The 22,589-nt window shown below is 44.9% G+C and overlaps 1 pseudogene; it reads right to left on the bottom strand.

Moving 5' to 3' along the window:
• Window positions 1–9,976: 9,976 nt before the first annotated feature.
• On the bottom strand, window positions 9,977–18,538 carry LOC124694979 (annotated as a pseudogene).
• Window positions 18,539–22,589: the final 4,051 nt, after the last annotated feature.

Genomic DNA, 22,589 nt, shown 5'->3' with positions numbered 1-22,589 from the left:
GTTAGGGGCTGCATCTCGCAGCCCCATCTTCATCTTCTACCTCTCATCTCTCAACACTCAACTTCTCTCTCACTCACAAACTATCTATCTGCTTCTTTCTCTAGAACACACGCACACACACTTAAGGAGAAGCACTACTTGCTTTGCCGAGAGGCACTTCCCCTAGGACAAAATATGCTACATTGTTTCTTCCACCGTTGCCTTTCTCATTAACTCAATGCAGTATATATACAAGAGGTTTGGCACCGTTGCCATGCAACTCACGCCACTAGTCCACTACCGTACCCACTACTCCACTACTCCACTAATCCATGCACTAATCCACTAACTAACTTGACCTCTTCACAAGGCCACCAGCAAGATAACCCACGCATGCACTCCACAGGCTAATTACATGCATATGCAAACGGCTAACACGAGCTTGACCAGATCGCCCAGCTACTTCCTATTCAGCATGTTGTCTTCAGCTCTTGTACCACAGCTTCGTCTCGCCATTCATGTTGCATCGCACGACACCATCTCGGCATCTCGCCTCCGGCTGGATACTCCCCTGCTTTATACGTATCTCACGTATACCCGGCTGGCTCTAAAACTGAATACAACGATTGCACCTAACTACATGCGGTACTAAGAAAACATTCTGATACAAAAATCAAGATTAAAAGCTAACAATCTCCCCCCTAATCTTGATTCCAAATTCTTCGTTGCAGCTCACCCGCAACCTCTTGCAGCGCCTCTTGTGTTCACCATCAGCATCACACGGTCCTTCCTGCAATGGTAGCCATGGACACCTACACCGGCCTCCGCATCTCACGGAGTCTGCCGCCACTTGCAGCCTCGCCTCCTCATCTCAAGGAGCTTGCCGCCACTGCGACCTCCACATCTCATGGAGATTGGTGCGTCGCCCGTGCTCTCCTCGCCATCGGGCCACCGTACCTTGCCTCCGGTGCTCACAAGACCTTCCATCAGCAGCCAACCTCGACATGGTCATCGCACGTACATGGTGCTGCACCCGGCCTCCATGCGCCGGTGCCCCATGTAGCTCCGCCCATCACGCCGGGATGGCCACCGCTCGTAGCAGCATCGCACCGCCACCAGCCGGTGAGCTTCACCTTGCGCCGGCGACCTTCACCTCGCGTCGGCGACCTCCACCTCTCGTGGAGTCTGCCATCACCACCGTCGTCGGCTTCAGCGGCATCGCACCGCCATCGCCGAAAGCTCCAAGATCTTCTCGCTCTGATACCAAATGTTAGGGGCTGCATCTCGCAGCCCCATCTTCATCTTCTACCTCTCATCTCTCAACACTCAACTTCTCTCTCACTCACAAACTATCTATCTGCTTCTTTCTCTAGAACACACGCACACACACTTAAGGAGAAGCACTACTTGCTTTGCCGAGAGGCACTTCCCCTAGGACAAAATATGCTACATTGTTTCTTTCACCGTTGCCTTTCTCATTAACTCAATGCAGTATATATACTGTTCGAAGGAAAACTGAGAGCGATCGAGAGAGAAGCAAATGAATCGAACTGTGTTTTTTATTCCATTGACAATCGGGTATTTATACAAGGTCAACCGTCGCGAAGAGGAGACGCGACAGATCGTGGGGGTGTGAGGGAGCGTCGCGTCGGTTGCCGAAGCAACCGCATGACGACGGTTACATAGGGAGGATTCCCTTTAATTAAGTAAACTAATTAAATCCTAACACTCCCCCTAATCCTTCCTTGTACTTGCGATTGAACATCCTTGGAATAATCTTCTCCAAAAACCCTGTGGGAAAAATATGAGAAGTAGTGTAGGATATGCTGGTAAAACTCCTTCAAACCCTATGGGAAAATAAGGAGAAAATGATCCAACATATAATGATTATTGCCTCCGTTAACTCGATATGAAGTATATCCATAGAATTTAGAGGGCAATAAATATGTCGTGTATACTTTCCTAAAAACCCCGGTGGGGAAAACAGAAAATATGACATATAATCTTATGTTGATATTACCTCATTAAAAACCTTTATGAGAACCTGTAAAGTAAACTCATAAAGGGAAAAAGAGTGTAATATGATGCTTTGAACAGGAATAGTTCAGGAAGATACTCCCCCTGACTTTTGCAAATCCCGAAGTCGGCGCATACCAACTCCATGAATATATTTCTGGAACGTTGAAATTGGTAGAGACTTTGTGAATAGATCAGCGAGGTTATCGCATGATTTGACTTGCAAGATGTTTATTTTCCCACCCTTTTGGAGTTCATGGGGATAAAACAACTTAGGGGCAATATGCTTGGTGATATTGCTCTTGACGTATCCTGTTTGCATCTGTGCAACACAAGCTGCATTATCTTCGTAGATAATGGTAGGTGATTCGATAGAACCAATTCCACATGATTGTTGTATGTGGTTTATCATCCTGCGAAGCCACACACATTCGCGTGATGCCTCATATAATGCGATTATTTCAGAATGATTGGTGGATGTTGCAACTAGAGTCTGTTTCGAAGACTTCCATGATATTGCAGTTCCACCATGTAGGAACACAAAGCCGGTTTGTGATCTGGCATTATGGGGATCAGATAAATAGCCAGCATCTGTGTATCCAATCATATTGGTGTCCAGATTTCTCTGAAACTGAAAGAATAGGCCAAGATCCTTTGTGCCTTGGAGATATCTAAAGACATTCTTTACTCCCGACCAATGGCGTTTGGTAGGAGCTGCACTGTGTCTAGCAAGTAGATTCACTGCAAATGCGAGGTCAGGTCTCGTACAATTTGCAAGATACATAAGCGCTCCAATGGCACTGAGATATGGAACCTCGGGTCCCAACACCTCTTCTCCATCATCCCTCGGCCTGAACGGATCTTTCTCTACGTCTAGAGATCGAACCACCATGGGAGTTTTAGACGGATAGGATTTGTCCATATTGAATTTCTCCAATATTTTCTGGATATAGGCAGCTTGGTGTACCATTATTCCTGAGGGAAGGTGCTCGAGTTGGAGACCCAAGCAAAATTTGGTTTGACCCAAATCCTTCATCTCAAATTCTTGTCTTTAGATGATTGCGTGCTTCATCAATATCTTGTGTGTTGCCAATGATATTGAGATCATCGACGTACACTGAAATGATGCAAAATCCTGAAGAGGACTTCTTGATGAAGACACATGGGCAGTCATCACTGTTGGAGTAACCCTTGCGAAGAAGGAACTCACTAAGTCGGTTGTACCACATCTGTCCCGACTGTTTCAAGCCATATAGAGACTTGTTCAGTTTTACACAGTACATGTTGCGTTTTGCGCTTGCATCCGGGACAGAGATTCCATCTGGAACCTTCATGTAAATGTCCGAATCTAGTGAACCGTAAAGATATGCGGTCACGACGTCCATCAACTGCATAGATAGACGATTTTGCACTGCCAAAGATATTAGATATCGGAAAGTGATACCACTCATAGCTGGAGAATATGTCTCATTGAAATCAATGCCGGGTCTCTGCGTGAAACCCTGTGCTACGAGCCTTGCCTTGTATCTCACCACCTCATTGTTCTCATTCCGTTTCCGGAGGAAAACCCATTTGAATCCCACAGGGAAAACATTGGGAGGTGTTGGTATTGCTTCTGTGAATACCTTCCTTTTATTAAGCGAGGCAAGTTACTGCTTGTATTGCATCCTTCCATTGAGGCCGGTCGGAGCGTTTTTCACACTCAACGATAGTCCTTGGATCATGATCATTAAGAAGGGTATTTGCAATTGTAGCAGAAAAATAAGTGTCGACAATCGTAGACTTACGGTTGAATGATTCCCCGAGAATCGATATAGTTGATGGATATCTCGTGCACCGTTGATAACTCTTCGTGATTTCCCAATACGCGTGAGTCTAGGTGTTCCGATGTCCCAGCCAGTGTGTGCAAGCTGGAGCTGGGTTGTGGAGGTTGCCCTTCCACTGGGTGTATACTACCCATAAGGTGTGTGTCAACATTGAGTTGACTTGCACTTACTGACTTTGAGGAGTTTCTCCTCACTCTCCTTTGCTGCTTGCGAGAAGCAGGATCCTGGTCAGAGGCCGTACTACTCCCCCTCTTTCTGGGAACGGGTAGTTGAGTGGTTTTAGTTGGTACCTCCACTCTTTCGGGCGCATTTCTGGCCGGATTCAAGGATTTTGTGACACCTTTTAAATCAGTAAATGAATCTGGCAGATTATTTGCAAGATGTTGCAAATTTATGATTTTCCGAACTTGTAGTTCGGTCTCTTGGGTACGTGGATCGAAGGCTGAAATGGCAAGAGCATTCCAATCAATTTCTGGGCATTCTTTCTGGTACTTGAAATCTCCCCCTAATGCCGGAAAGTGTTCCTCGTCAAATATGCAATCAGCGTGACGGGCTGTGAATACGTCCCCAGTAAGAGGTTCCAGGTACTTAATAATCGACGGCGATTTGTACCCCACATAGATCCCCAGTTTTCTGTGTGGGCCCATGGATGTCCGCTGAGGTGGTGAGATCGGGATGTATGTAGCACATCCGAACTTACGCAGATGGGAAATGCTAGGTGGATTTCCACGTACCAATTGCAGAGGGGAAGTACTGTGATATGCAGTAGGTCGCAATTGGATTAAGTCAGCAGCGTGTAAAACTGCGTGACCCCAACACGAGGTTGGCAAGCTGCAATTCATTAACAAAGGTCTTGCAATGAGTTTGATCCTCTTAATAAGGGACTCGGCCAAACCATTTTGAGTATGGACATATGGAACAGAGTGCTGAACTTCAATCCCCAGGGCCATGCAATAGTCATTGAAGGCACGTGAAGAGAATTCTGCAGCGTTGTCCATGCGAATTGATTTAATTCGACTTTCCGTATAATGGGCCTGTAACTTAATTACTTCACTCATTATCTTGGCAAATGCATGATTCCGTGTGGAAAGAAGGCACACATGTGACCATCGTGTAGATGCATCAATTAGAACCATGAAATACCTAAACGGTCCAGACAATGGTTGGATGGGACCACAAATGTCTCCTTGAATTCGTTTAAGAAATTGAAGTGGTTCAGCTTGTATCTTGAGGTGCGAAGGTCTCAAAATAAGCTTTCCCGTGGCACATGATGTGCACACAAAATCCGATGACTGAGGAAATTTGGACTCATGCAAATTATGACCAATGGAATTGCTAGTAATCTTCCTCATCATCCCGATGCCGGGATGGCCTAGGCGATCATGCCAGGTTTGGAATGCGTCAACATTCTGGAAAATTACCTTGTAAGCAACATGTTCTACGGGCTTGATGTACGTATAGTACAATCCAGACGACAGAGAAGGAATCTTTTCAAGTACTTGCTTGCCATATCCGTAATCTTTTGTGAAGAGTAGATACTCCTCTTTATTGTCTTCATGGGTTTCGATGTGAAAACCATTCTTACGGATATATCGATAACTGATTAAGGTACGTGAAGAATCGGGATACAACAAGGCATCCTCAATTATCACTTGTGTACCGTTTGGGAGGGTAAATATGGCACGTCCGGTGCCAACAATTACCGTATCGCGTCCAGTGATAGTTAAAATATCTCCATTCATCTTTTTCGGAGTATGAAAATATTTTAACTCCCTCAGTATGGAGTTTGTGGTAGCACTGTCCACAAGGCATAATTCCTCTTCCATCGGATTGTTCCCGTAGATAACTTTTCCCCTGTTCTTCTCCTCCTGTTCTTCTCGATCTCGAATCGCCAGATGTAGAGCGTGCTGATAACGTGTTCGAAGGAAAACTGAGAGCGATCGAGAGAGAAGCAAATGAATCGAACTGTGTTTTTTATTCCATTGACAATCGGGTATTTATACAAGGTCAACCGTCGCGAAGAGGAGACGCGACAGATCGTGGGGGTGTGAGGGAGCGTCGCGTCGGTTGCCGAAGCGTCGGTTACATAGGGAGGATTCCCTTTAATTAAGTAAACTAATTAAATCCTAACATATACAAGAGGTTTGGCACCGTTGCCATGCAACTCACGCCACTAGTCCACTACCGTACCCACTACTCCACTACTCCACTAATCCATGCACTAATCCACTAACTAACTTGACCTCTTCACAAGGCCACCAGCAAGATAACCCACGCATGCACTCCACAGGCTAATTACATGCATATGCAAACGGCTAACACGAGCTTGACCAGATCGCCAGCTACTTCCTATTCAGCATGTTGTCTTCAGCTCTTGTACCACAGCTTCGTCTCGCCATTCATGTTGCATCGCACGACACCATCTCGGCATCTCGCCTCCGGCTGGATACTCCCCTGCTTTATACGTATCTCACGTATACCCGGCTGGCTCTAAAACTGAATACAACGATTGCACCTAACTACATGCGGTACTAAGAAAACATTCTGATACAAAAATCAAGATTAAAAGCTAACATCCACAAAATCTCTTAGGCTGGTCATCTCACGTAGGCCCTCGATATTCTCCACAGAGTTCTTCGCCAAATCAAATAACAGCAGAGCTCGCCCAATCTGCCAATACCATCGGGAAAACCTATATGTCCGTAAACACTGAGATGCAACAGCAGAGGCAAACTAAGAATATCAGATGGAAGATTGGAGACGGATGTGCATCCTGCTAGATCAAGTGTCTCCAATTGCTGTAGCTCACCAATTTGGCTAGGTACTAAAAAGACAGGGTTTCATAGTCTTAGCCTTTACCATAGCTGAAAATTTGGTGTCATTGAGGAAAATACAATTATCCGATTAGCATCATATTGTAACCTTTGTTTTGCTGGAAACCATTGTAAGAAAATATTTTAGAATTAATACATTGCTATTGTTTTATTGGTTTGACAAGCTATATATTTATCATTTGGTTCGCTGATCTCACAAAAATCCCATATTGAAGTGGTAAAATTCACTTTCCATTATCTCTTATTCGTCCACTAAGAATGCACATCACTGTTCTTAAGAGTTCAACATAATAATATCTCGCAGCAACGCACAGAGTATCATCTAGTTATATGCATTTTAACGAACTGGGTGGCTGTAACCTTCTCTTTACAATCTAAATGAATATATTAGATATACATAGCAAGGCCGATCTGCTTATTAGAGAAACAAACACAAGCTAAATCATTGCTATTAGTTTATCATAAGATGCATATTTGATGAAACAATACGGATACAAATATTTCTTTGGTATGCGTCATTTCCTGGATACTCGTGGAATCAATGCAACGTAAAAGGAATATGAGAATGCAAAAAAGTCCTTTAAGAAATCTGCTGGTGACAAAAGAATTTTCACCCACGCAGAATTTACTTAATTAATATCCTAATCTATAGTCTTACATGAGACTTAAAGAAAATATTATGTAGTACCTCTGGTAAGATTAAATTGATGCCAACTTGTGAAGAATTTGTGCATATGTATGTTGTACATGCGTATCAATTAAAACAAACAGGAGGATATGTTTCATTTTGAACTCCTAAATGATTTTAATAAAAATGATAAAAATATTTAAAAACAATACGGAGCTGGGTTCTATATTTTAAAACATACACAATGTCAAGGACAATTTTAAAAAGTAAAAATAAAATTAAGTGGTTTGGGGATTTGAAATCAAGATCTACAGGTTTGCATTAAAGACTCCATTCAGCTGAGCTACCACCATGTTCTATCAACTCTAGACAAAATTTATTTATAAAGAGTTGTGTGGTACCTTTGCCATGGACGACACACATGCCTTTCACGTTAGCGGCTGTAGGTCACGCACGCACATGCACACCACGCAGGCAAGATGTGTGGCACACACAGTATAGTGTGGCGCCGCTTGCGTAGGCGCCACACACAAGGTTAGTGAAGTGAAATAGTTTGGCCCGGAGGTTATTTTATGCATTTCTTTGATAAAAGGGTTATTTTTGTGCAAATCGCCGCCTTTTTCGGTTTGGTTGGAATGGTTGACCCGCGGAACGCACTAATGACTGGACGCGTGTGTGTATACGTTCGCACCGACCCACGCCAGCTGCAACGCTGAGCCCCACAAAGCCTGACCAGTAATGGCCACACGCCGACGCACGCCCCGGCAAAGCTCTTTACGAGAGGCCACCGTCCGTTTGCACCAGCCGTAAGGCCATCTTCAACCATGCGCCACAAACGGAAGGCCTAGGTCGTTCGTTTTGGGCTAGCTGCCCGTGTGGATATTCGGACAGCGTCCCGCGTCCGCTTGTCCGTTTGGATCGCACGCTGCACCAAACGCGCGGACGCAGCGCAAATTCGAAAAAAATTAAAAAAAAATTAAAACGTTAATTCGAACTAAATTTCATTAAGCATATGCCCTATTTTGGGCAAATTTGTACATAGCCTTATTTTGGGCAAATAAACTAACAAAAGAAGCCCTCTATATGGGCTTTAAAATTTAAAACAAAATAAAAAAACCCTAAGCTAGGGTTTGGTCGACGGCGCGGTGGCCGCCGGTGCGCCGCCTAGTCCCTGTGGGCGACGTCGGTGTCGGAATCGACGGCGTCCCCGGGCGGCGAGGCACTGTTGTCGCTCGACCGCGCCGGGGACTCCGGCCACGAAGACCACAGGGCCTCCTCCCATGCGGAATGGGGGTTCGGAGCCACCCGAGGAAGCGGTTGTGCCTCCTCCGTGAGGCGCTACTCCCTCCCCTGCCAGGCGCAGCGCCCGGCCTTCTTGCGCCGCTCCTCCTCCGCGCGGCGCTTGGCCTCCTACCGCCGCTGCTTCTCGCGCCGCTCCTCCTCCGCGCGGCGCCTGGCCTCCTCCCGCCGCGCCGCTTCCTCCTCCTCCCGTCGCGCCTGGGCGTACAACTCCCAGGCCTCGGCTTCCTCCACCGCCTGTCGGGCCTCTTCCTCCATCACGGTGGTGCGAATGGCCACTTGGAGGTGCGACCATTTCGCTTCCTCCTCCGCCGCCGAGATGAGCAGAGCGGCGCAAAGGTCGGGGTCCCCCTCCGAGGACTCCAGCTTCGGATCGAGCAGCAGCGGCGGCGGTTGCGCCAATGCCGCGCCGCCGCGGGCGTCCTCTCCGATGTGTAGGCCGCCGCGGTTTCCTCCGGCCCGCAGCGCCGACGGAGGATGGCGGCTGCTGCTCGCCTCCTCGTCGTTGGCTCCGGGAGCGAACCGTCGCTTCGGGGCCATGGCGGTGGTTGCGCTCGGGGAGTGGACAGTGGAAAGGGGAGTGGACTGGAGGGACAGATCCCTCCAGTCCACATTTAATAAGCCTCCCCGGTCACCGACAGGTGGGCCCAAGGGAGCGAGCAGCCAAGCGGCCAGACGCGACCGGACGCCGCGTGTCATCCACGGCCACGCAAACCTAGCCCAGATTTACAGGTTTGCGTCGTTCCGGACGCCGCGGCCATCCGCATTTGCGGTGCGTCGCCGTATTGTGATGCTTTTTTGTCCGGCTGAACCCATCCGGACGCGCGGGCGTGGGATGGGTCGCCCCATTTAAGATGCCCTAACCTGCTTAAGTAATGTAACTGTCAGCGTCCACTAGATGGAGCCGAATTTTTCTTGCAGGAACAACAGTAGGCATTTCTCCATGCAACAAAATCGGCATAGGAGTACATATCTCGCTTGATTAAAAGGCTCATGATTGCAGAAGATAGCAGACATGATTAAATATACAAAGGTCGAAAAAGGTTCGCTGACAACTGAGAAGTGTGGCAGAAATACTAAGACTAGCCACAATGGAAGTATCATAAGTAGTATCATGCATGCCATGTTGGCAAAAATCTGATGTGGCACACCAATTAATGAGATGAGAGATGAGAGTGGTATCATAATATGATACCGTATCATAGCACGTAAAACTAGAAAATTTAATAGCAAACACATCATGTACACACATTTGCATTGAGATTCTACAAAACATTAAATATGATGATACTATGATACTATCTTATGATATACATACGATAAATTCCATCCGATAACCCCGTACGATACTACTACTTGGCAGCCTCACTTCTCTGACTCTTCTTTGACTCTGCCTAGTGCCTAACTGCCTACCCAGAAAAAACAACTTAGCAGCACAGATGCAACCGTAAGAGGCCGTTCTCGTTGTACTCGGGGCAAAGCCTTGAGCTCTCCTCCAGGAACACCTTGCAGCTGCCGGAGCACTCCTCGCACAGTCGCACGGCACGAAACACAAGCCGCCCCAACCCAAGCACCCTACCGGCCCGATGACGACTTTGCTGCAGAGGAGCTCACGATGCCCAACGGCGCTGCCTGGGTGCTCGCCGTCGACGAACGCCTGTGGCAGTCTGCCCGAGTGACGCGTGGAGCTCGTCCTTGAACCCGTCATGCAGCGACAGGTCGCGCTCGTCAAGGCGCAGGTTGTAGCCGTGGAGGATGGACTTGATCACCCAGAGCAGTCCTCGAACATCTTCTGTTGCGGTGAAGGCTGGTGAGGTACAAACTGGCACATGTAAGAAAGAAGCGTCGTACGTTTATCGGACGGAAAAGATCGTGTGTGAAGCAATTCCGTTGTAAGGTTAGTATCACAAACTAGTATCATATGCATGATACTAGTGTATGATACTCTCCATTGTGACTAGTCTAAAGGTGGATGGAACTTCCACGTAGAAATTAATCAATAAATGGTTCAAACAAACACATACAAGTGCACGATTTACGTGCGACTGGAAGTGGCAGGAGACGAGAATCATCGCCAATGAGTGATGTGCAAGGCAGCGTCGGGATGATGCTCCTTCAACGAAGACTCTAGAGCCTCTCTATCCTCATCTCTTTCACCGCTGATATCTATGTTGATTACTCTGAGGCCAGCTGGCAGGTGCTCAATGCCATCTAGTGGACCCTCCACAGACCCACCACTCTCGCAACTACTCAGTTTTAACTTTAGATAAAGCTTCTTGAGCACAGACATAGCACCCGCTTCAAAAGTCAGCAACGGGGCCCAACAACAGAGCTGAAAGTCTTTGAGAGCTTGGAAAGCCATGCCGCTGCCAGGGATGCGCACCCTTTCTTCGAGAGGTTCTTCTGAGTCCAACCTGAGATAGACAAGTGATGGCAACCCTGCAAGAATAGCAACACCATTATCCTTCAACCCTGCCCCCCTGACCTTGCAATACAAGCTTTGGAGGTCGCGGAGATGACCAAACCAATTGGGGATCGTCGAAAACATGCAGCCCCACATCTTCATCGCTCGAAGATGGATAGGTGGAGGGGAAAATGTGGTCCAGCCATCCAATTCCGTATAACGCGAACTAGAAACAGGATGCATGTGAAGGATCCTGAGGCTGCCGCTAATCCTTTGTAGAGAAGAGCGCAACACATCCATACGTCTCGCCCCTTCCACCAAGTCCTCTCCCCTCCATTGAAAAGAAAAATCATTTAGGCTGGTCATCTCGCCTAGGCCCTCGATATTCTCGATAGAGTTCTTCTCCAAATTAAATAAGCTCAGAGTTCGCAGACGTCCCAATCTGCCAATACCATCGGGAAAACATGTATATCCGGAAACACTGAGATGCAATAGCTTGGGCAAACTAGCAGTATCGCATGGAAGCTTTCCGACGATAAAACTTACATCAAGTGTCTCCAGTTGCTGTAGCTCACCAATTTGGCTAGGTAGCTCAATCCTCGTATTGCCAATCACCTTTAAGTGTCTCAATAGAAACAACCTAGATATACCAGTGAGATCTAGCATATCATTTCTGCCGTAGCCGATATCTAGATGTAGAACTCGGACATATTTCAGTAGCATCAAAGATTGGCAAGAAAACCCTCCAAAAGCATAGACTGATCGAACTTTTGATAATGGCCCATTGACCACTGCTGATGTCACTCTGCACTCTTCACCAGAGCACTGGAGTGAAGCTCTCCGGATATTTTTGTGCATCCCTAACACAGCTTCCGGGTCATTCAGCACAGAAATAAAATTTTCTTCTTCAATCTTGGATCTGATGACATCTAGCATTATATCATGTACTCTGCAGCTCCGCACCTCTCCATTAATGTCAGTATCCACAGGCTGGATCATGCTCCTATTAATAAGCTCATTGAAGTAGCTTATTGCAACATCCTCTGCATCGAGCCCAGGGGTTGGACACACGAAACCTTCTGCTATCCATTGCCTCAACAAATCAACCCTGTCTATCTCGTGGTCCTCTGGATACATGCCAAGATAGAGCGAACATGTCTTAAGATGGTTAGGAAGGTTTCTAAAGCTAAGCTCCAAAATTTGCCTCATCTGATCAAGAGTAGGATTTCCGTCAAACATGAACCCGAGAGACTTCCTTACATACTCAAATGTTGTCTTTGGTTGCTCAGCTAGAAGGCTTGATATACTGATGATAGCAAGTGGCAGACCACCACATTTTCTCAGAATATCTTTTGAAATATCTTCTAATTCAGTAGGGCAGGAATCTTCTGAACCAAATATTCTGCTAAAAAACATTCTTCTTGAATCATGCTCATTAAGAGATTTCATCTTGTAAACACAACCTCTGCTTTTACAGCAACAAGCAGCAGCAACACAATAATTCCTTGTAGTTGTTAGCACTCTACTGCCATGATTATTTTCTTGAAAAGCATATTTAATAATATCCCATGCTGACGTATCCCATAAATCATCAATTATAATAAAGTACCTGCAAATCACATCACCATTGAGAACACATAAAGGTTAGCTGATAGTGAGATCTTATAAGCTTGGGAAATTATAGCCCTATTACCTAAAACCACAAATTCTACGTGTACATGTCAACACCATGATAACATGTACTATTAATTACTAGATCTAAGTAAATTACATTGTACACAGTATAACAGCCTTTGAATCGTCCATGATAAGTAGATATAAATCAAGTAGAATTCGTTTTGCAATATATATAATAACTTGTGTTTCCTTGTCCTCGTCAGTTCATCATTTAGTTGAACTAGATAGTAAATAAAGACATGTACTCTCACTAGAACAAGGAAACATTTATCAGTGGAGGCCTAACATCCAACTAACTTCAGTGTCTACATTAACTGTGTGAAGCAAAAAATAGTGCTTATAATGCAAATGTGTTAATAGTATGGAGGCTTGATACGCCAACAGTGCCACAGCTCACAAAGGGCGAAATGAATTACTCCCACGCGGGGTAAGCAGTTGATTTGGCGGACGTCAATTGATTTGATCTTGTTCACTTCCCTATTCCCTACGAGGGTTGCTCCGGTGCTCCCCCCTAAATAAAGTTGAAGAGTTGTAGTTGGATTTTTTTTTCTATGTTGGGTCCGCTGAAACCCATATCCAGCCAATGTATACCCATCTATGTTGATACGGTATGTGTACGTCGCGTAAGAAAAAAAAAGAGGTCACATGAGCAAGATCTTTATAGGATCTTTCTATTTTTGCACACGCATGTGACTGTAGATACGTATAAAAACAAGGTACACCACAACACGGGCCATACGGGCCTGTACAGGGTTGTACGGATGGTGCACCTACACTAAAATTACAATCGTACCCTCGGTTACGAACAGATATGACAAAATCTCCATCGTTATTGTGTTTGATGGGCCTAAAAAAAATTCAGGGAAAAAAATTCAGGGGAGGAGCACCGGAGCAGAAGTGATTCCCTACCTCCCTCCAGGCCTAATTCATTTTATGTACCATAATATTGGCAAGTTTCAAGGTGGTTTGAGCTGTATGCAAAGTTAGATCGGGAAATATAGAACTTCTCTCGTTATATAAAAAATGTTCATAGTCCAATATTACAGTGGACTAATTCATTTTATGGGTGACACTTCTCTAACAGAGACATATATATCCTAACCTTTAAGGAAAATGCTATGGTTGCCCTGGAAATGGTTATTTCGAAATGATTTATCAAAGGTATCGAAATAGACTTTAAGAGCGCAAATAAATCACTAGTACTTGCTAATATATTTTGGTAAGAATAATGGTACAATAAGGTACAAATAATGGAAAAAATTACCTCTCATTCAATAAATACTCTCTGATATTTGTAATCACATCATCCAAGCTGCTATTTGGAGACGATTGTTGTCTCGTAACTCGTAAGCTTCAATAATAAATTCTGGAGAAGCCTTGGTATATCAGGCTTTAGAGATACTGATACAAATGCATGACAGGTAAACTTCCCTTTGATCTCACAGCACATTTCATTGGCAAGGGTGATTTTTCCGAGACCTGCAAATCCCACAATAGAAGCCACCTTCAGCTCTTGACCTTGATCCATCAACAACTCCACAACCTCATCTCTGGGGGTATCAATACCCACGAGACCAGCAGCATCCGCAAAAATAGCGAGTGCGCGTGGATCAATATGGACAATACTGGTGATAGGGTTGTACTCATCAAGCTTGTACCTTATGCGCCGCTCATGCACTTGAAGTACACGAGCCTCAATCCCATTGATCTTGTTGGCGATTTGATGACGCACCTTGAGCTTTTTAAAGCGTTCAGCAGTCTTCTTGAGAAACCCAGTGGTTGCACCTTTTACTTCAAGGCCATGCATGAAGTCATCGATGCAGTCTTCAATATCATAGGACATCTCCCTCACTTGGTCTCTCCACCCCTTAGCCTGAACATCTAGCTCGTCCATTCCTGCCATCTTTACAAGAAGAGCATTCATGCTACTGAACCAGGGACAGAGCCAGGAATGAAGTAAGGGGGGCAATCTTAGTATCAGGGGAGCAGAACTAGCTAAAATCGCAGAAATAAGGAGTTGTCATGGCTTGTGTTCAAAGAAAAATCATGAGCATAGGGGGGGGCGCAGCCCCCCCCCCCCCTCGTCCCCCTATCTCCGTCCCTGTACTAAACTCTTCATGAAGGGACACAATCTTATTCCGCACACATTTGAGCTTCCGATACTCATCCCCCATCAGGGTAGTGAGCTTCCCTAGGAGGGAGTTCATCACACCCGTGGAAGCGCTCACTGCCATGGTTGATAGGGTCAGATTCCTGTAAAACATAACGAAATTGGGTTACAAACTTTATAGAGTTTTCCCAAATGCACATGAGTAGACCTTAAAAATAATTAAGGATGAAAGACTGAAGGTAATCTCTACTACTTATAAAGGCATAGGAAAATTAAATCTGAACCGTCTATCTACATGCATCAAACGGTTGAGGCTCATTTGTTCTCCCCTCCCCAGATCCCGTGTCCTTCCCATCTCGGCCATATCGCACGCCATCTGCCCTTCCCTTGTTGCGAGGAAACATAATCCATTCATCAGACCCAGAAGCACCGGAGTTACCGTGATCTCCTCCTCCACTTTCGCCTCTTCCAGTCCTCCCGCGATCTCCTCCTCCTCGCTGGCTACCACCGCCGGAGTTACCGCCTCTGCCTTCAATCACTATCGACCACACTGCACATATCCCCATCCTCCCGGCGCCTCTCCATCACTTCCCCGCCAATCCCCACGCCTCGCCGGCGGGTCATCTCGCAGCTCTCCTCACCGGCTTGCCGCGCTCCAAGGCCCGTCACGCTCCTCACCGCCTGCCACGCTCCTCACATCACAGGCCCTCCTCACTCTCCCACCAGACCATGTTCAGTCAGATGCCTGTACGATCCGCTACCGCGGAGGCATCGGCCTAGACGCCGCTGCCAAACTCGCCAAGCTCGCTCCGCTCGCCTAGCCTGCAGGAACAAGGTTGCGCCTCTCTTCTTTTCTTTTTCATGTGTTTTGCTGTTAGTTTCTTGGCGTGGATGGATGGTACCTCAAATTTAAAGCATGGATATTCCGATGTATTGTTTGGTCTGTGCGTAAAATTCAAATGAACGTGTAGACGTTGATAATTGCATGTCATGCTACTTTGATCTACTTTCCTCAGTATACGATGCTGGACAAATATTCATCCGATTTTGTCTGCATGATTATCATGTACTGTATTTTTCTCCGCACAGGTTTACTGCATATTCAGACGTATCCTCTTCACATCCCTCAAGCTGAACTCAAGATATGGTAAAACGTTTTATGGTCAGCTTAAGAATGTTTATGCTGAATATGAGCTTCCAATTTTCGATTAAAAATAAAACGAACCAATTTGCTGACTTTTGATTTAGTTATTCACAAGAAAAACATTGCAACAAGGGTTAGTTAACTTGATTCAGTGGCATGATTGCATCAGGCTGAGAGGCACTAGCTTATAATTACTATTCTCTTTCTCACTCAGATTATTAGGAAATTAGGGTTCATATTGTCAGTTCAGTATTTTGATTTGTATAAAATAACTTACACGTAAGGTAGCTTAGCCAAGCTCATAGCATATGATATGGTAAGGATCCTTTGGTTAAGTGTTGAAGCAATTTTGTTCATTCAAGTTTAAGTCTGTTATACTTTTGAGAATCATGTCACACAAGGTACAATGAACAAAATGATTATTCATGCCATCTGGTAAACATGTATACTGTGTGCTTTTCTTATGTTGGTCAATCAGTAGCCATCCACCTTTTCTGTTACGGCCTGTATGAATGGAATAATTAACCACCAATCAGAAGGATATATTGCAGTTTATAGTCCATTTTGTCCTCTTTCAGACTTACCGTGAACTATTTCTCAGTCACCACGCAGATTCAACTACGAAAATCCACTTCCGATATTATTCGTTAAGTTATTTGATGAATAATTTGATGTGAAGAAGATATTTCATAAAAGTGTGCATTGTTCTGTTCTGATTCCAAATTGCCATGCTAATTTATTAGGAGATGCCAATTACAGAATTTATAGACCACTTGTGTTATTGTACTGATGAGCGAGTGATCATTGATATCTTATTATTTTTGTTCTTAATATGGTGACTCAGTTTAGAATTTGGGGCTTCCTTACATGTCCTCTTCAGCCTAAGTGATTGGGAAATGACATAATAATGAGTAATTGCAGTATTGCAATTGGCTATGAACATCTAGAGCCGTTTTTCATTAACACTTTCGGTAGAGTCTTCTTGCTTCTTGAACACCCGAAGTATAGATCTCCTGATGGTCCCTATATTGTTCTTTCTTGATTTGTGTGGCAGCATACAAGGTTAGTAATTATTGTACAAAAGTCAGAGGTTTTTTATATGAACTTACCATACTATTGGACTGCTACTACTGTTCTTGAAGCGCAACAGGTTAATTTTTTATATGTTTCCCTCTATCAGATATGCAGCTCTTGCAAGATCAGAAGTCATGCAAGTTTTTAATAAATAAGTAGTTATGTTGTCTAATGTGATTTTATTGTGATATTATGAGAATTTTTTTTTTATAGTAGAGATGTATGTCTTTGACAACTTGTCATAGCCGAATCAACTAGGGGTAAGCAAAGAGTTAATGAGCAGGATGTTTCGTAATTACTAGAGGAGTTAGAATTGCATAAAATTGTGCAGTATAAGAGGTTCTTTGTTTTATGCTCTTAACATGATTATGTCCTTATTTGTTTGAAGGACATCGATACCACGGTTTGATGAGGTTTTTGTGCTAACGTGGAGAACGGATTATATGGTAGTTCTTCTTTGTCATATAAAAAAATTATTGAGCCGTGCATATGGAACTATAGAAGACTGCAAGAGACATTTTTTATCTTAGTTTTATGTTATTCGCACTGAATATTTAGGAAAAAAATGTTCCTCTATTTGAATCAGATTGTACAGTGATTGATTTGACTTAAAAACTATCTGTTGGAGCACGTGCATGATTCGTTTAGAATCTGAATTTATTTTGATTATTGGAGTTACCTTTTTACGAAATGGGGGAAATATCGCCCCAGTTTCTGCATCCAAAGGATGCACGGCTTTTTTATTAGATTATTCATGAAACCTTACAAGAACAATACAAAAGATCAATCTCAAAGCAACCTTACTATACCTACAGTGGGATGAAGAGGGTGACAATACACCAACTCACATCATCCAAAAAAACTAAATGCCTTACCAAAACCACCCAATAGCAACCTTAGTATAGAAACCTTATAAGAACAATACAAAAGATCAATCTCAAAGCAACCTTACTATACCTACAGTGGGATGAAGAGGGTGACAATACACCAACTCACATCATCCAAAAAAACTAAATGCCTTCCCAAAACCACCCAATAGCAGATAAGAAACACATCTGATAAATTAAACAAAGCTTCATTTTATTGAGTAAATATTGGCATCTTTAGAAGGTCCAAAATTACAATTTTTGGACTTAAAATATGATACTCTACAAGAACAAAAGCTGTGGAAAAACAACTCATTGAAAAAAAGGATTCAAAAATGTTGTATCACATAGACGTGTGTTGCACGTGCACTAACTAGTTATATACTACGGAACTATTGCAGCTGCAGACTCTAGCCATGACCATAATGTTTATAAATATGGCGTGCACTTAAATAACTATTACACGTAGGATTTTGGTCATAGTGCTTGCAGTAACCATAAACATTCAAAATTCTCTAACTAAACATCATGATTTGAAGACAAAAGACAAAGAGTAAACCATAGAGCCATACCTGTGTCACCCACTGAAGCCACTCAGGAGTACTTCAGATCGATATTAGGTGACCTGAGCTTTGAACTTAGGAAGCCAATATTTGATTTCCTCTGTGGTCACCACCTGATCACCTGAGACAACTTCTCTTCACGTAAACGGGGCAGGAAAGACTGCAGGATAAGATAGAATTTTATGGAACACCATGTTAGATTGTTTGGAAGGTATCATGTATTGTTGAAGTGCATGTCTTCTTTATGATCATGAAACAAAATAGACAATGCGGTACATGGAGAAGATGTGATCGGTAAATTATTGGTCGGAGTATATATGATTTACTACTCTCGTTCAAAATCAGAGATGGAAATGCAAAGTAATAAAAGTTATGGTATCACTTTATCTATGGTCGGAGTTTTTTCCACCCTACTACCTCCGTCCACAAATAAGTGGCATGCATGTTTCTTCAAGACAAATTATTAAGTAGAGTAAAAAATACATTGGTAACATGCATCTTTCCTCTTTAATTCTTTCACCGCCAATAAGCTAAGTGCATGTAGAAAATAAGAAAACTATGTGTTTAATATTATTGGGTTTTATTTCCGTGCAATAAGAGAGAAGCAATTAAAATGCATTGGAAAGATAGAAGTACACTCTTTTGTGAACAAAATTTAGAGCTAGATATCCACTTATTTGAGTACGGAGGGAGTATGAATCAATCAGTACCTAAGTCGTGCACCCATACGCCGGATCGGGCACATGGCTCGCCGTCACCACTAGCCACGTATGAGGCTCCTTTCCTCATATGTGCCGTGATAGTTTTCTTAAATTCAAATGGCAACTTAAATTTCATTAGAGTTGTTATACTTATAAAGTAGTATGAAATTCAACTAAAATTTATACTAAACTAAATTAGCGCAGTGGTAGTACATCAAGTTGTAGTCTGACTCCTCCCGTCCTCCTCCTTGATGCCGCTAGCGCCGGTGCTTGTTTCCTTCGCCACCCATGTCTCGCGCCAGGCCAGCGTTCAGGGCCATCGCCTCTGGGTCATTGTGCGCGCGAGTGACGGGTGTTGTCGAGGAGCCCATCCACAGCTCCTCCTCCTCCTCGGCCTCCTCCTCCTCCTGAGCCTTCTTCCTCGGGAGCTCCCGCAACTTTTTCAGACGGCATAAGTTGATATCTCTGCGAGGTGGCGCCGGCTGCGGCGTCGGCTCATGTAAACAATGATGTTGCGGCGCGGGGCCTCCAGCTTCCTTGGCAGAGAGAGTGGATCCTCCACCACCTTGCGCTTCGGGATGGCGAAGGGCAGGGTGTGTGGCTTCGAGGATGAGGAGCGCGTGCCGAGGAAGATGAGTGCGATGGGGACGAGCGCAACGTTGTTCTCGGAGCCCAACGTGCTAGTGCATGCAGGGAGAGGGCAGCGGGGCATGTAGAGGCTACCCGCCGTATTGGCTATGTTCAATGACGGCGTTGAGGATGCCCCCAATCACACCCCACCACCGTTTGCACCTCATGTTACTCTTGTTCTTGGGGAGCATCTGGCCACCATCGTGGCGGCCGAGCTCGAGAGCCTCCTGTTGGTGAAATACAGACTCCCAATGATCGACGTTGTCGGGTCCCAAAGAGAGTTTGTGCGTTCATCGTCCAACAACGCTGACTTTGGCTGAATTGATTGGGTCTAGAACAACTTCACCCACAACTTTATCATCGTTCTTCTCATCATAAATCTCTCTAATATCCTAGGCACTCAAGCCTATTCTCCTTGCATAATTTTCCACAACCTCATTTGGGTCCATATTTTCATCAAGTTCGTCAGCAAATGTATTTGAATGCACACTACTCCTTTCACACATTCCATTATTTTCCGACTCTAGAGCCACTGCAGCATCAACCATGTTAGCATCAGAAACTTCCTTCCCCACACTCTCCATACTTGCATTTGCTTGAGCTTGTTTCAAAAGCATATTATATCTCAGATCGTTTTCCATTTGTCTATCCACATCAGGTTGGCTTGACGGCACCTCCTCAGCATCATTCATTTTATCTTGTACCTTCAGTATTCTTCCTACTAGCTGCTTCTAGACTAGATACGTTGTTGCTCCCACCACTTCTACTTGCACTTATATGCTTCTTGCTAGGGCCTGTAGCAATATCTTTAGAAGTGATCGCAACTTTGTCAACAAAGGGCCCTCCATGATATACAATTTGTTCCAGTTCAATTCTTATATGGTAGATATATGGAAAGTTAGTGGTAGCACTGACATTGGGAAAAAAAAGTATGGTCCATGACCCCAACATCCATTCTGATCAACTTAATCTCTCTATAGCCAGCCATATCAGCCTCTTGCACCACACCCAGCATATATTCAATCTCATCAAAACCCTCTTTGTACAGTAAGGACTAAAAAGATGGTAACCTAGAGGGGGTTTGCATAGGTTTTACAAATTTTCTTTAGATTCATTTGAAATTTTAGGATTTGCATAATAGTAAGTGTGCCTAATGAAAACTAGGTGATACAATCTATATGATGATACAAGGAACTTCAAGCAGTCTATCACAAATCTAAAAGCACAAGTAAAGGAACTCAGATAATAATAATCGACACTAGTAGAAAAAGGCTCATTAGTGGTGCACCAAAAACCACATTCTGTGGCGCATGGGCGGTGCGCCACAGAATTCTCGCAACAAAAATAAGAATTCTGGCCGCACGGACCCATGCGCCACAGAATGTCTTATTTTTGTGGCGCACCGGGTGGCGCACCGAGCAGTGGTGCGCCACAGAATTTTTTTTTTGTATTTCAAAAAAAATGGTGGCAAGATCTAGATCTAGATCTGGGGCCGCCGGAATTTTTTTTCAAATTTTTCGGCTGGAGGTGGGTGGTTAGGTGGGTGGGTGGGTTGAGGAGGAGGAGGAGAGGCTGGCCGGATGTTGTTGGTGGTGGAGGAGGTGGAGGTGGTGGTGGTGGGTGGAGGAGGAGGTGGTGGTGGTGGTGGTGGTGGAGGAGGAGGAGAAGGTGGTGGTGGGGGTGGTGGTGGTCGCCGGAGGAGGAGGAGGAGGAAGTGGTATGTGGGTGGGTGGGTGGGTGAAGCCGGAGGAGGTGCTCGCCGGAGGAGGAGGAGGTCACCGTAGTAGGAGGAGGGTGTGGGTGGAGGAGGAGGGAGAAGAAGGGAGGAGAAGGGGAAAAGGGAGAAGGATGAGAAGTGGAGGAGGAGGAGGAGAAGGCAGAAGAGAAGAAGGAGAAGTGGAGGAGGAGGTGTGTCCACCTGAAAGAACATCTCTCCATAATTATGTTTTGTGTGTTTGATGACAACATATGTGATGATCTAATGTGGCTTAGTGTGCAGATTTGATCTACATTAGAGCTTGAGGTGAGAAGTATTAAAGAGGGAAAAGTCATGGATGAAAAGGAAGAAGAAAGGGAGAAGGCTGGAATTTCCAGGCCGGAAATTCCGGGCTGTAAATTTTGACAATTTCCGGCCCCCAAATTTTCGCTAAGGACTTAAGGGTCCAGAGCCCCTGGATGCCCCCCGGAAATTTTCCCGGACATTTCTGTCGAAGGGGCGGAAATTCCGGCCCAGACATTTTCACAAATGTCCGGCCCCCCAAATTTTGCTAAGGACCAGAAATCCAGACGCTCAGTACACCCCCGGATTTTCGCCCGGACATTTGCTTCGAAGGGGCGGAATTTCCGGTGGGGGCGGAAATTCCGGCCCCAACTTAGACCAGAAATTCCGGCCCTAAAAAGTCAGCAAGGGCTACATTTGGTGGGGGGGGGGGGTATAAATACCCCCTTCTTCCAGCTCAGGTTGCTCAAACACTACCAAGTTCATCCACCAATAGAGCCACCTCAAGAAACACAAGAATCACAAGATCTCCTCCTCCAACCATCCAAAGCTCTTGATCTTTGGAGAATCGAAGGAGAAGACCCCGATCTACATCTTCACCGAAGCGATTTGCATTTCCCCCTCATATGCTTGAGGCGTCCTTTGCTAGTGTTCCTCTTTTGGAAACCCTAGTTGTTTGTGGTTGATTTGTTCTTGTTGTTGTTGTTGTGTTGTTACAGATATCGGGAGCCTCCAATTTGGTTGTGGATGCGTGCCCCAAGAACCTTGTAAAGGCCCGGTTTCCGCCTCGAGGAAATCCCTTAGTGGAAGCGGGCTAGGCCTTTGTGGCGTTGCTCACA

Source organism: Lolium rigidum, chromosome 3 (genome assembly GCF_022539505.1).
Source record: "Lolium rigidum isolate FL_2022 chromosome 3, APGP_CSIRO_Lrig_0.1, whole genome shotgun sequence".
Lineage (NCBI taxonomy): Eukaryota > Viridiplantae > Streptophyta > Magnoliopsida > Poales > Poaceae > Lolium > Lolium rigidum.
The sequence above is the reverse complement of the archived record's forward strand: the minus strand, read 5'-3'. Positions and strand labels throughout refer to the sequence as shown.